This window comes from Saccopteryx leptura, chromosome 2 (assembly GCF_036850995.1).
Source record: "Saccopteryx leptura isolate mSacLep1 chromosome 2, mSacLep1_pri_phased_curated, whole genome shotgun sequence".
In the NCBI taxonomy this organism is placed as follows: domain Eukaryota; kingdom Metazoa; phylum Chordata; class Mammalia; order Chiroptera; family Emballonuridae; genus Saccopteryx; species Saccopteryx leptura.
The window spans coordinates 285,153,198-285,166,703 of record NC_089504.1 but is presented as its reverse complement, the minus strand read 5'-3'; the positions used below and the strand labels follow the sequence as shown (position 1 = coordinate 285,166,703).

Below are 13,506 nucleotides of genomic sequence, written 5' to 3'. Positions count from 1 at the left end.
AGTAAATGACTCAACTGAATGTGGGTTATTCATGGGAGGAGCTTTCAGAATCTCTCTAGCTTGTTCTAAACTTTTCTCCATATTATTTCCCCCTTCTTTCTATCTGTCATTTCCTCCCTTCCTTCCTTCCTTCCTTCCTTCCTTCCTTCCTTCCTTCCTTCCTTCCTTCCTTCCTTCCTTCCTCCCTCCCTCCCTCCCTCCCTCCCTCCCTCCCTCCCTCCCTCCCTCCCTCCCTTTTTTCCTTCCCTCCCTCCCTCCCTTCCTCCCTCCCTCCCTCCCTCTCTCTCTCTTTTCTTAGAGGAGGGGAGATAGTGAGGCAGACTCCCACATGCACCCCGACCAGAATCCATCCAGCAACCCTATCTTGGGCCAATGCTTGAATACTGAGCTAATTTTAGCACCTGAGACTGATATGCTCAGACAAACCAAGCTATCCTCAGCACCCAGGGCCACACTTGAACTAACCTGGCTGTGGGGGGGGGGGGGGGGAGAAGGAGGTCGGGGGAAGCAGATGGTCACTTCTTTGTGCCCTGACTTGGAATCGAACCTGGGATGTCCATATCTTAGGATGATACTCTGTCCACTGAGTGTCCGGCCAGGGCCAAGTCTGTCATTTCTAAGTCTAGAATCCAAAAAAGCCATCTGTTGCTACATAGAAACTTAGTTTGGTTTTGATTGAACTTGAAATGGAGAAAAGTAGATTCATTTCCTTGGCATTTTCTTTTCTCTGCAAACTTTATTTCAGCCTAATTGTGATATATGGTGGAAGGTGGCACTTTGAACCAACCTGCCTTCTTCCATAGTAACAGTGGAAAGGCTCATTTCTAGGCCTGTGTAGGAAGTGGTATGAAAAGTTTCTGGTAGAGCCTGACCAGGCGGTAGTGCAGTGGCTAAAGCATTGGCCTGGGACACTAAGGACCCAGGTTCGAACCCCAAGGTCACCGGCTTGAGCATGGGATCACTGGCTTATCTGGAGCCCTCCAGTCAAGGCACATATGAGAAAGCAATCAATGAATAACTAAGGTGCCACAACTATGAGTTGATGCTTCTCATCTCTCTCCCTTCCTGTTTCTCTGGCCCTGTCTGTCTCAAAAAAAAAGTTGATGGTAGAGGCCTGGCCAGATAGCTCCATTGGTTAGAGCATCATCTGGAAGCGCAGAGGTTGCAGGTTCGATCCCCACTCAGGACACATACAGGAACAGATCAATGTTCCTGTTTTCTTTCTCTCCCTTCCTTACTCTCTAAAATCAATAAAATAAACATTAAAAAAAAGTTTCTAGTAGAGGCTGTAGAATCTTCCATTTAGGCTGGCTGAAGTGGCAGAAAATAAAGGACATCTTTGAATACATGAATTAGGTTTCTTTTTTTTGTTCAGAGACAGAGAGGAGGACAGATAGGGACAAACAGGAAGGGAGAGAGATGAGAAACATCAATTCTTCATTGCGGCACCTTAATAGTTCATTGATTGCTTTCTTATGTGTGCCTTGACCGGAAGGCTACAGCAGACCCAGAGTGAGTGACCGCTTGCTCAAGCCAGCGACCTTGGGCTCAAGCTGGTGAGCTTTGCTCAAACCAGATGAGCCCACAGTCAAGCTGGCAACCTTGGGGTCTCGAACCTGGCCAGCCCTCCGTGTCCCAGTCTGTTGCCCCATCCACTACGCCACCGCCTGTTCAGGCATGAATACATGAATTAGGTTTCTTTAAATGATTTCTCTTTAGAGTTTGATGGTAAAGTAGAACCAGTTAACTCTGAACTCTTACTAATTAATTAATTCAGTGTTGAGCTACTTCTCTGCCAGGAGCTAAGAGTACAGTAGTGAACATGATAGACCCTGCTCAAAAGCTACTGTGGTCCATTGGAGGAAACCAACAAGGAAATAGATTTAAGGTCAAGTCAGAGGAGAAGAGCTGGTGCCATGGGAGTGTTCAGAGGCTGGGGAGGCTTTCAGAGAGAGGAGATGTCTGCACGGACATGAGAGATGAGTAGGAGGGAGCCAGAGAAAGAGGGTAGAGTAGGAAGGATCACATCAGACAGAGGGAACAGAAGCCTAGAGGTGAGAGAGAATGAAAATACTTTGGGGAAACCTGGAGTGAGTGAGGTACAGTAACGAGCACGTGGGTGGGCAGGGAGAGTGATGGCAGTGGGGGCTGCTGCGAGAGAGGCTGCAGCCGATGGTAATAGGCCTGAGATGGCCTGCTAAGGCCTCTCTGTGTAATTCTAAGGGTAGTGAAGAGCTCTTAAAGACTGAGCAAGAGTTTTCTGTTTACAGAGTGGTGAAAGACCTGGGGGAGCCAGACTGGCAGAGACACTGTGTGAGAATGATGGCAGTCTGGAACAGGGAGTAACGGGATGGAGAGAACTTGAGGCTCCCGGTCTGCTTAGGAGGGCAGGGGTGATGAAACTAGGAGGTTGATTGGATATCATGAATGAAGGCAAGGATTCATGGTTGACTCCCTGTCTTTTGGCTCAGGCAGGTGGAAGGGCAGTGGTGCCATTTATTTAGGGAATACAGGAAGCAGAGCAGATTGGGAACTATTTAGATTTAATTGGTTATAAGTATCAGAAACCAACTCAAGCTATCTTAAATAGTAATGTGTCATAAATATACCGAGGTACCTTGGAAAGGGCCTGGAATTAGGAATTAAAGGTATGTTGGGGACAGCTTCTTGCACACTTAATTTATTCTTTGTCTGCAGACCAGTTCCTCTGCTTCTTAGTTTTTGTTGCAGGAGAAAGATAGTACCTTCATGTTTTTTATTTCCTTCATTTTAGTGATCAGCCCAGATTGAACTACAGTCTTAGTCCCAATTCTGGTTTTCCAGGAGAGGTTGGTTTGATTTGGGTCACTCATCAATTAACTGTAGTCAGGGGACAGGTTAGTACCATATCTCTCTCCAGGTGTATTGCAAAATCACATTTTGGCTTTTTTTTTTCCTTTGGGAGAGAGACAGACAGACACGGGAACAAATAGGGACAGTCATGCAGGAAGGGAGAGAGATGAGAAGCATCAGTTCTTCGTTGTGGCATCTTAGTTGTTCATTGATTGCTTTCTTATATGTGCCTTGACAGGTGGGGGGGTGTTTGCACCTGAGCCAGTGCCCCCTTGCTCAAGCCAGCAACCATGTTGTCATGCCTGTGATCCCATGCTCAAGCCAGTGACCCCGCACTTAAGCTGGTGAGCCCATGCTCAAGCTGGCAACCCCTGGGTTTCGAACCTGGATCCTCTGTCCCAAGCTGACGCTCTATCCACTGCACCACCGCTTGGTCAGGCACATTTCAGCTTTTTATTTTTATTTTTTTTATAGACGTGGGGAGAGAGAGAGAGAGAGAGAGAGAGACTGGAACATCAAGCTGCTCCTGTATGTGCCTTGACTGGGGAATCGAGTAGGCAACCTCTGTGTTCCAGGACAAGGCTCCAACCAACCTAGCTAACCAGCCAGGACGTCAGCTTTTGATTTATGTAAAGTTAGGAGTGGTCTGGGCTTTGGCTGGTTAGCTCAGTTGGTTAAAAGCATTGTTCTGAAACGACAAGGTTGCAGGTTGGATCCCAGTCAGGGCACACACGGGAAGCAACCAAGGAATGCACGACTGAGTGGAACAACAAATGCTTCCCTTCCCCTCTCTTCTCTCTCCCTTCCTCTTTCTGTCTCTATCAATACATTAAAAAAAAGCAAGCAGTGGCCGGATAGCTCTACTAGTTGGAGCATCATCCCAGAACAAGGAGGTTGCCAGTTCGGTTTCCCGGTCAGGGCACATACAGGAGCAGCTTGATGTTCCTGTCTCTCTCCGCCTCTCTGAAAAAGAAAAAAAAAAGTTCCGTAAAATGTACATTCATTCTCTTTTCCCCTTAGTGACTCTGTAAGGTATTATCCCTAGTTTACAGATGAGGAAATAGAAATTTATGGAACAGAAGTGATTTGTCTAAAACCACATAGCTTGGGAGTAGTAGAAGTCCTGTTTGCACCACGGTATGTTTTGTTTTATTGTAGTGCCTATTGAAAACACAGGGGAGCCGCAGGCACCAGAAATAGGAAAGGAATACAATGAGGAGTGCAAACACGGGAGAGAAAATGACAACCTAGCGAAAGGGCAGGTGTAAGCAGAAGACATTCCAGGACATAGAGTACAGAACATTGAAGCGTCCAGCTGTTTGGGGTAAGAGTGGAGAGGAGTGTAGTAATGATTTGAGTTTGGAGCAGTGGTGGGATTCAGCTGGTTGGCACCGGTTTGGCAGAACCGATAACTAATTTTTTATTGAGTTAGGAGAACCGGTTAAAGTAGCACCTGTAATCAGGGTTCTCTCTAAGGTGGGCACCTGGGGAGCTGCCCAATGTGGAAATCACAGATTTACATTGCTCACTCCTTTTTTTTTTTTTTGTGTGTGTGGCAGAGACAGAGTCAGGGAGAGGGGACAGATAGGGACAGACAGACAGGAAGGGAGAGAGATGAGAAACATCAATTCTTCGTTGCTTTTCCTTAGTTGTTCATTGATTGCTTTCTCATATGTGCCTGACGGGGGGAAGGTGGGGGGGGGGCTACTGCAGACCGAGTGACCCCTTGCTCGAGCCAGCAACCTTGGGTCCAAGCTGGTGAGCCTTGCTCAAACCAGATGAGCCTGTGCTCAAGGTGGCGACCTCGGGGTCTTGAACCCGGGTCCTTCACGTCCCAGTCCGACGCTCTATCCACTGCGCTACAGCCTGGTCAGGCTCCTCACTCCTTTTTTTTTTTTTTTTTTTTTTTTGTATTTTTCTGAAGCTGGAAACGGGGAGACAGACAGACTCCCGCATGCGCCCGACTGGGATCCACCCGGCACGCCCACCAGGGGGCGATGCTCTGCCCATCCGGGGCGTCGCTCTGTTGCGACCAGAGCCACTCTAGCGCCTGGGGCAGAGGCCACAGAGCCATTCCCAGAGCCCGGGCCATCTTTTGCTCCAATGGACCCTCAGCTGCGGGAGGGGAAGAGAGAGACAGAGAGGAAGGAGACGGGGAGGGGTGGAGAAGCAGATGGGCGCCTCTCCTATATGCCCTGGCCGGGAATTGAACCTGGGACTTCCTCACGCCAGGCCGACGCTCTACCACTGAGCCAACCGGCCAGGGCCTCACTCCTTTTTAACATTCATCTGCACAACAGTGTATTCTAAGTGCTCGTAGTAAATGTTCATTCCATCTCCAAAAGGTGAAACCAATAGGAAGCTAGGATAAAAGCGAAGAAAATTGCAAGTGAGGACACTAATCAAGAAACAGTATGGAGCCTGACCAGGCGGTGGCGCAGTGGATAGAGCGTCAGACTGGGATGCAGAAGACCCAGGTTCGAGGCCCCAAGGTCGCCAGCTTGAGTGAGGGCTCATCTGGTTTGAGCAAAAAGCTCACCAGCTTGAGCCCAAGGTCGCTGGCTTGAGCAAGGGGTTACTTGGTCTGCTGAAGGCCCACGGTCAAGGCATGTATGAGAAAGCAATCAATGAACAATTAAGGTGTTGCAATGCGCAATGAAAAACTAATGATTGATGCTTCTCATCTCTCCATTCCTGTCTGTCTGTCCCTGTCTATCCCTCTCTCTGACTCTCTCTCTGTAAAAAAAAAAAAAAAGAAACAATATGGAAATACCTTTTTTTTTCTTGTGACAGAGAGAGGGACAGATAGGGACAGACAGGCAGGAAGGGAGAGAGATGAGAAGCATCAGTTCTTTGTTGCAGCTCCTTAGTCTCCTTAGTTGTTAATTGATTACTTTCTCATATGTGCCTTGACAGGGTGGGGGGGGGAGGCTACAGCAGACCGTTTGCACAAGCCAGCGACCTTGGGCTTCAAGCCAGAGACATTGGGCTCAAGTCAGCAACCATGGGGTCATGTCTGTGATCCCACACTCAAGTCAGCAACCCCGTGCTCAAGCTGGTGAGCCCGTGCTCAAGCTAGGTTGAACCTGTGCTCAAGTCGGCAACCTCAGGGCTTTGAACCTGGGTCCTCCACTCTAGTCTGATGTTCTGTCCACTGCGCCACTACCTGGTCAGGTAATATGGAAACATCTTAAATAACTTTTACTGCTTTTTTGTCAGGTATTATTTAATGTTTTTTCATTGATATTTTAAAACTCATAATAGTTTTACGCACCTCTTTTATTATTATTTAAGTATTTTTTTCTTTATTAAGTGAGAGACAAGGAGGCAGGGAGGCAGAGAGACAGACTCCTGCATGTCCCCAACAGGGATTCACCCGGCAAGCCCCCTTCAGGGTGATGCTCTGCCTATTTGGGGCTGCTACTTAGCAACTGAGCTCTTTAAGCACCTGAGGTAAGACCATGGAGCCATCCTCAGTGCCTGGGGCCAACTTGCTCGAACCATTTGAGCCATGGCTGTAAGACGAGAAAAGATGGGGGGGGGAGCAGGAGAGAGAGAGGGGTAGAGAAGCAGATGGTTGCTTTTCTTGTGTGCCCTGACCGGAAATCGAATCTGGGGCTTCCACACATCGAACTGATGCTCTACCGCTGAGCCAATTGGTCAGAGCCCTTTTTAAGCATTAAATGCATGAAATAATAAACTACCTTTGGTATATCATTTTTTTTATACTTAAAATGGTCATGAGGGCAGAGAACCAGTTGTTAAATTATTTGAATCCCACCACTGGTTTGGAACCTGGAGTGTGGGGAAGTGATGTGGGCCAGAGAGAGGAAGAGAGTCTGTGTCTGTCTGTCTGTCTCTCTTTCTCTGTGTGTCTCTGTCTCTGTCTTTCTGTGTGTGCTCGGGCCGGCCCTTATTTCCACCTTGGCTCCTGGCCCTTGCAACTAGTGATTGCTTTTTGGAGAGGGAGTCTGTCAGAACCAGGGCGTGGGAAGATAAGAAGGAGGCTGCCATGAGGGATGAGGCTCTGATAGATTAGCAGATCCCACTGAGCTTAGCTTAATGGAAAATGTCTGTTTCCGTTCTTGCTCTGTAGTCTTGGGGTGTGTGTGTCTTGTCACTCTTGGCAGCTGAAGTGGAGAGGACAGTGGTGGCCATTAGGTTCAGGCTGTTGTGAGGCCAAGGAGAAATACAATATTTTCTTAAGAGATGCAACCATTTTGTGTCTCCAAAACTCAGGAGTGCCATTCTGGCCCAGCAATATCTCCCAGCCCTGCATGCTCTGGTAGTCTAGCATTACCCATTTCTCTGGGTCCAGTGACACAGACCCACTTAGATTGCTATTGGTTGGTCTTTAGTGCTCTTTAAGAGGTGACTCCACAGCTTCCATTTAGTACAGTGGTCCCTCGTCTATCACGGGTTAGCTTCCAGAACCCCCCGTGATAGGTGAAAATCCACAAAGTAGCGGCCATATATTTATTTTATTATTTATATATATTTTAAGGCTTTATAAAACCTCCCCACACTCTTATAAACCTTTCCTACACTCTTATAAACACTTCCTATGCTCTTAAACACTTTCTATACTCTTAAACCTACGTAATTTTAACAACGTATAAAATTCTATATGGGTACTCACCAGTGAATATACTACAACTTGAAGGATGATGTTTTAATTAATATTCTCTGTATTTTTATATTGTTTTCAATTTTTTAGGCTAGAAAATGCTTATTTTACTGCAAAAATAATTAAAATAATAAATATATAAAAATACCTATATACCGCAAAATCTCATGATATAGTGAAAAATCTGCGATACAAAATTAGATATATATGATTTAAAAATCCACGATACAGTGAGACCGCGAAAAGTGAACTGCGATATGGTGAGGGATGACTGCATTCCTGAGGAAAATAGTTTGACAGTTTCTCACAGATTTAATTAGAATTACCATATGATCCAGCAATTTCACTCCGAGGTGAAAACAGTTGAAAGCAGGGACTCAAACAGATACTTGTACACCGCTGTTCATAGCAGCACTACTCACTGTAGCCAAAAGATAGCAATAACTCATTGTCCATCAACAGATGAGTGATTAACAAAGTATGGTATAGCCTGACCGACGGTGGCACAGTGGACAGAGCGTCAGCCCGGGATGCTCGGGTCCCCGGTTCGAAATCCTGAAGGTATTGACTTGAAGGTGAGCTTGCCAGCTTGACCATTGGGTCACTGGCTTGAGTGTAGGATCATTGACATGATCCCAAGGTCATTGCTTGTCCCCAAAGGGGACTGGCTTGAAGCCCAAGGTTACTGGCTTGAGCTCAAGGTTGCTGGCTTCAGGGAAGGGTCACAGGCTCTGCTTGAGCCCCCTCATCCTCCATCAAGGCATGTATGAAAAGCAATCAATGAACAACTAAAGTGAAGCAACTACAAGTTTATGCTTCTCATCTGTCCTTCTCTCCTTTCCTGTCTTCTCTCTCTAAAATAAAAACAGCAACCTCAAAACCCTACAAAATATGGTATATGCATACAAGGAATACTATTTAGCTTTAAAAAAGATTGAAGTTCTGATATGTGCTACAACATGGGTGTACGTTGAAGACCTTATGCTAAGTAAATGATAAACTAGACATAAAAGTACACATGTTCCACAGCCAAGTCAAATTCAGCCCCTGCTCCCCCCATAGCAGGGGCTGGCCCAGATGGCTGCTACAGCAAGCTCCACCGCTCATGGGCTCTGGGTTCCTGCCCTGGGACCTGGGGATAAGTTTAGCTGTGGACATGGAAAAACAAAAAAGTACACATGTTGTATGATTCTACTTATATGAGGAACCCCAGTAGGCAAATTCATAGAGATGGAAAGAGGAATAATGGTTAGCAGGTGCTGGAGGGTGGGGAGTGGGAAATAGGGGGTTCTTGTTTAATTGGTACAGAGTTTCCCTGGCCGGTTGGCTCAGTGGTAGAGCTTCGGCCTGGCGTGCAGAAGTCCCAGGTTCGATTCCCGGCCAGGGCACACAGGAGAAGCGCCCATCTGCTTCTCCACCCCTCCCCCTCTCCTTCCTCTCTGTCTCTCTCTTCCCCTCCCGCAGCCGAGGCTCCATTGGAGCAAAGATGGCCCTGGCTCTGGGGATGGCTCCTTGGCCTCTGCCCCAGGCGCTAGAGTGGCTCTGGTCGCGACAGAGCGACACCCTGGATGGGCAGAGCGTCGCCTCTGGTGGGCAGAGCGTCGCCCCCTGGTGGGCGTGCCGAGTGAATCCCGGTCCAGCGCATGCGGCAGTCTGTCTGTCTCTCCTTGTTTCCAGCTTCAGAAAAATACAAAAAAAAAAAAAAAATTGGTACAGAGTTTCTGTTTGGGATGATGAAAAAATTCTGGAATAGTGGTGATCATTATACAACATCGTGATTATAGAATTGTACAATTGAAACCTACATAACCTTATTAACCAATGTTACTTTAATAAATTCAATAAAAAAGGAATATTTAAAAAATTTACATATAAGCAGAACCTTGCAGTCCAAACCCATATTCAAGGATGAACTGTATATGTTTTTTTGTTGTTGTTGTTTGTTTTTTTTTTTTTTTTGTATTTTTCTGAAGCTGGAAACGGGGATAGACAGTCAGACAGACTCCCGCATGCGCCCGACTGGGATCCACCCGGCACGCCCACCAGGGGGCGATGCTCTGCCTATCAGGGGGCGACGCTCTGCCCCTCCGGGGCGTCGCTCTGTCGTGACCAGAGCCACTCTAGCGCCTGGGGCAGAGGCCAAGGAGCCATCCCCAGCGCCCTGGCCATCTTTGCTCCAATGGAGCCTCACTGCGGGAGGGGAAGAGAGAGACAGAGAGGAAGGAGGGGGGGTGGAGAAGCAGATGGGCGCTTCTCCTGTGTGCCCTGGCTGGGAATCGAACCCGGGACTTCTGCACGCCAGGCCGACGCTCTACCACTGAGCCAAACGGCCAGGGCGGTGTATATGTTTTTTTTGTTGGTTATTTTTGGACAGAGACAGAGTCAGAATGAAGGACAGATAGGGACAGACAGATAGAAAGAGAGAGAGATGAGAAGCATCAGTTCTTTGTTGCAGCTCCTTAGTTGTTCATTGATTGCTTTCTCATATGTACCTTGACCAGGGGGCTACAGCAGAGCGAGTGACCCCTTGCTCAAGCCAGCAACCTTTGGGCTCAAGTGAGCGACCATGGGGTCATGTCTGCGATCCCATGCTCAAGCCAGCAACCCCACGCTCAAGCTGGCGACCTCAGGGTTTTGAACCTGGTCCTCCACGTCCCAGTCCTTTGCTCTATCCGCTGTGCCACCGCCTTGTCAGGCAAACTGTATATGTTTTGTGAATATTTTCTCTTATTCCATATCTTGCCATTTCACTCATGTAGTACTTCCATGAACTAAACATTTAGATTTAAGTATAGTTCAATTTATGCATTAATTTTATGGTTTTTTGATTATCTAGGTTAATAAATTTTTCTCTATCCTAAAAAAACCCATAAATGTATTTAGTTCCACTGAATTGTATGTTTAAAATAGTTAAAAGGATAAATTTTATGTTATATGTGTTTCACTATGATATAGAAAAACAATATGCTTCTGTACTTCTCCCCATCAAGGAAGTTCTTCTTGAGTTTAAATTAAATATTGTGTGCTTAGGCTAAACCCATTGCTTCTAGCCAGTTCTTGATAGAAGCTGAATAGATTTCCTTTCAAATGTTTCAAGGCTTCTCTATTTCCTCCTCCCTCTATCCCTTCTCAGGGTGACTGGAGGGTATATGGCACATCTTTTATCATTTGGATTACACATCTCTGCTTTTTGGTACTCTAAACCAAAATTATTATCTTTTGTGAAGTATGTGGATAATTCTTGCTGAGCTTTCCTTCTGTTTCCTGTTAGTTTTCAGTCAGGTCCCTACATGCTCAGAAGTGCTTTGAGTGGTATCTAAACTTCTTTTCATAGTGAACCTGTAAGTTCCATGTTTCCAGCCTTTTCTAGGATGGAGTTGGGTAGCGTTATGTATTTTAGCCAATTCCATCCTAGGGTCAAAAGTTGTTCCTTATTTTATTTCCCTGCCCTTCCAGTCCTTTGGAAACCCTTTCTGGCCCTGGGTGGATTACTGAATGTCTGTGAGCCTTGTTTGTCAGCTTTGTAAGAAGTGAAGATTTATTTCTACTCCTTCTTCAAAGATGAATAGTCATGACTTAACAAGGGTTTAGGGGCTTAGTACGTTTTTGAGTCTTATTTTGGTGTTTTATTTTAGGGAGTCTGTCGTTTAGTGACCATCATAAGATGATTTATAATGGGGTATAGTAGATTTGTAAAATATGTTCAATGAGAGAAGAATAATTGTGAGTAACCATAACAGTCCTCTAAATCCAAAAACAATAAGATATTTCTAAAGTCTTTGTACAGTTTTTTAAAATGGGCTTTTAAACCTTAAACTTAGGTTGTTAGTATAATGGAAACGATCTTTAATATTGAAAGAGAAGTTGAATGTTCTGCCCACAGTTGATTTGGCCTTCAATTCTACTAGCTGTAGGACAGTTGGCCTACACTTTCACAGTAGCCACTTTTTGTTTGTCTGAAAAATAAGAATATACTTGTAGAATTTTATTGTGTAATTTTTTTTCTTTTCCAAGTGAGAGGAGAGCAGAGAGAGAAACAGACTCCCACATATGCTCCAACTGGGATCCACCTGGCAACCCCCATCTGAGGCTGATGTTCTGCCCATCTGGGGCCATGCTCGCAATGAAGCTATTTTTAACACCTGAGGTAGAGGCTCCACGGAGCTATCTTCAGTGCCTGGGGTCAACACGCTTAAATCAATTGAGCCATGGCTGTGGGAGAGGAGAGAGAGAAGAGGAATGGGAAGGGGAGAGAAGCAGATGGTTGCTTTTCCTGTGTGCCCTGGCTGGGAATGAAACCCAGGACATCCACATGCTGGGCCAATGCTCTACCACTGAGCCAACCAGCCAGGACCATTTTTTTTTTATTTTTAAAATTTTATTTACTGATTTTAGAGAGAGATAAGAAGGGAGAGAGAAACATCAATTTGTTGTTCTACTCATTTGTACATTCATTGATTGATTCTTGTATGTGCCCTGACCAGGGGTTGAACCCACAACTTTTGCATATCTGGACCACACTCTTATCAACTACCTGGATAGGGACAAATGTAATTTTCTTAAACTTGGATAAAATTAGTTTATTTTCACATTGTTTCCATTAAACCTATTCTCTTAGGTATTCAAGTTTAAATATGCCTGGGAACTTCATGGGACCCTTATATACCTCATAGTAAGGCAGTTCTGTATGGTCTGCTGGAAAGGAGATTCATGTCTTCATGGTCAAAAGATGGGAGGTAGTCAGGCGATAGGAGTTTGGAACAGAGAGGAAAGGTTGAAAATACTTAGGTGTTTGGGACTTAAGCCTTTTTTTTTTGGTTGAGTTTGACATCTTGACGGACTAGAGAGAATAATAATCCTTGAACTCTTTTTTTTGACAGAGACAGAACGTCAGAGAGAGGGACAGACAGGAAGGGAATGAGATTAGAGGCATCAATTCTTTGTTGAAGTACCTTAGTTGTTCATTGACTGCTTTCTCATGTGTGTCTTGACCCGGGGCTACACCAGAGCGAATGACCCCTTGCTCAAGCCAGAGACCTTGGGCTCAAGCCAGCGACCATGGGGTCATGTCTATGATCCCACGCTCAAGCCAGCGACCCCGTGCTCACACTGGTGAGTCTGTGCTCAAGCCAGTGACCTCGGGGTTTTGAACCTGGGTTCTCTGCATCCCAGTCTGACACTCCATTCACTATACCACTGCCTGGTCAGGCAATCCTTGAACTCTTTAGAATTCTAGTTTATATACATTTTCACTCATAACGGCTTCATGCAATCTCTAGAACATCTTTGTGACATGGGTATTTCCAACAGGCTTGGAGAGTTAATTAAATGGCTTATTGGGGATACCCTAGCCAGTAGATGGTAAAGCTGATACTCAAACCTATATTTCTGGTTTTGTGCCTGGTACTTTCTTGGCGTTGTCTTGTGGGATCTAGTCTGATCTGGTCAGGGTGGATCTCAAGCCTGGACAGAGATGGACAGCTCAGCATGATGGTGCTACAAAAGAATGGGAGCCAGAATTGATTCAGCCATTATTTAACCTCTCTGAGCCTTATTTTTCTTAACAGTACAATTGAGTGCCTACCTTGAAATATTATGGGGGTTAAATGAAGGATTGTGAGTAAATTGTGTGACTCGTAGTCGATGGCTGTCCTTTCCTTTACCATGCTGTCTTATCCCTTACATCTCAGTACCAAGATGGGTGGTTTTTTATACATTTGGCAGCAGTTAATTAAAATCAGTATGCACTGTACTGGGAGGCACTATGGAACTATAAGATAGGGCCTTTGCTCTCAGAGTAGAGGGGAGAATGCACATGTGAAGAATGTAACATTTCCAGAGCAAGCACAAATAAATCAGTTAGTGTGATCCTAACGCAGCAAATGAGTAACACAGAATAAAAAAGAACCAGGTGAGATTCACCAGGAAGACTTCTCAGTAGTTTTGAGTGAGGAAGTACAGAATGCAGGTTGACAGGAGAGTGAGCAGTGGTAGTATAGGTACAGGGAGAGAGAGTGATAAGATGAGGGACTTACATGAGAAGAAAG

General features: G+C 45.7%; 1 protein-coding gene and 1 non-coding gene across 2 annotated transcripts in view; both read left to right on the top strand.

The window, feature by feature from the left end:
• Positions 1–13,506, top strand: part of PRCC (proline rich mitotic checkpoint control factor) — a 45,866-nt gene that overhangs the window by 3,074 nt on the left and 29,286 nt on the right. The window lies entirely within an intron of this gene.
• On the top strand, positions 8,484–8,619 carry LOC136396066 (small nucleolar RNA SNORA5). Its single transcript, XR_010749492.1, has one exon. It is a non-coding gene; the product is annotated as a small nucleolar RNA SNORA5 (small nucleolar RNA).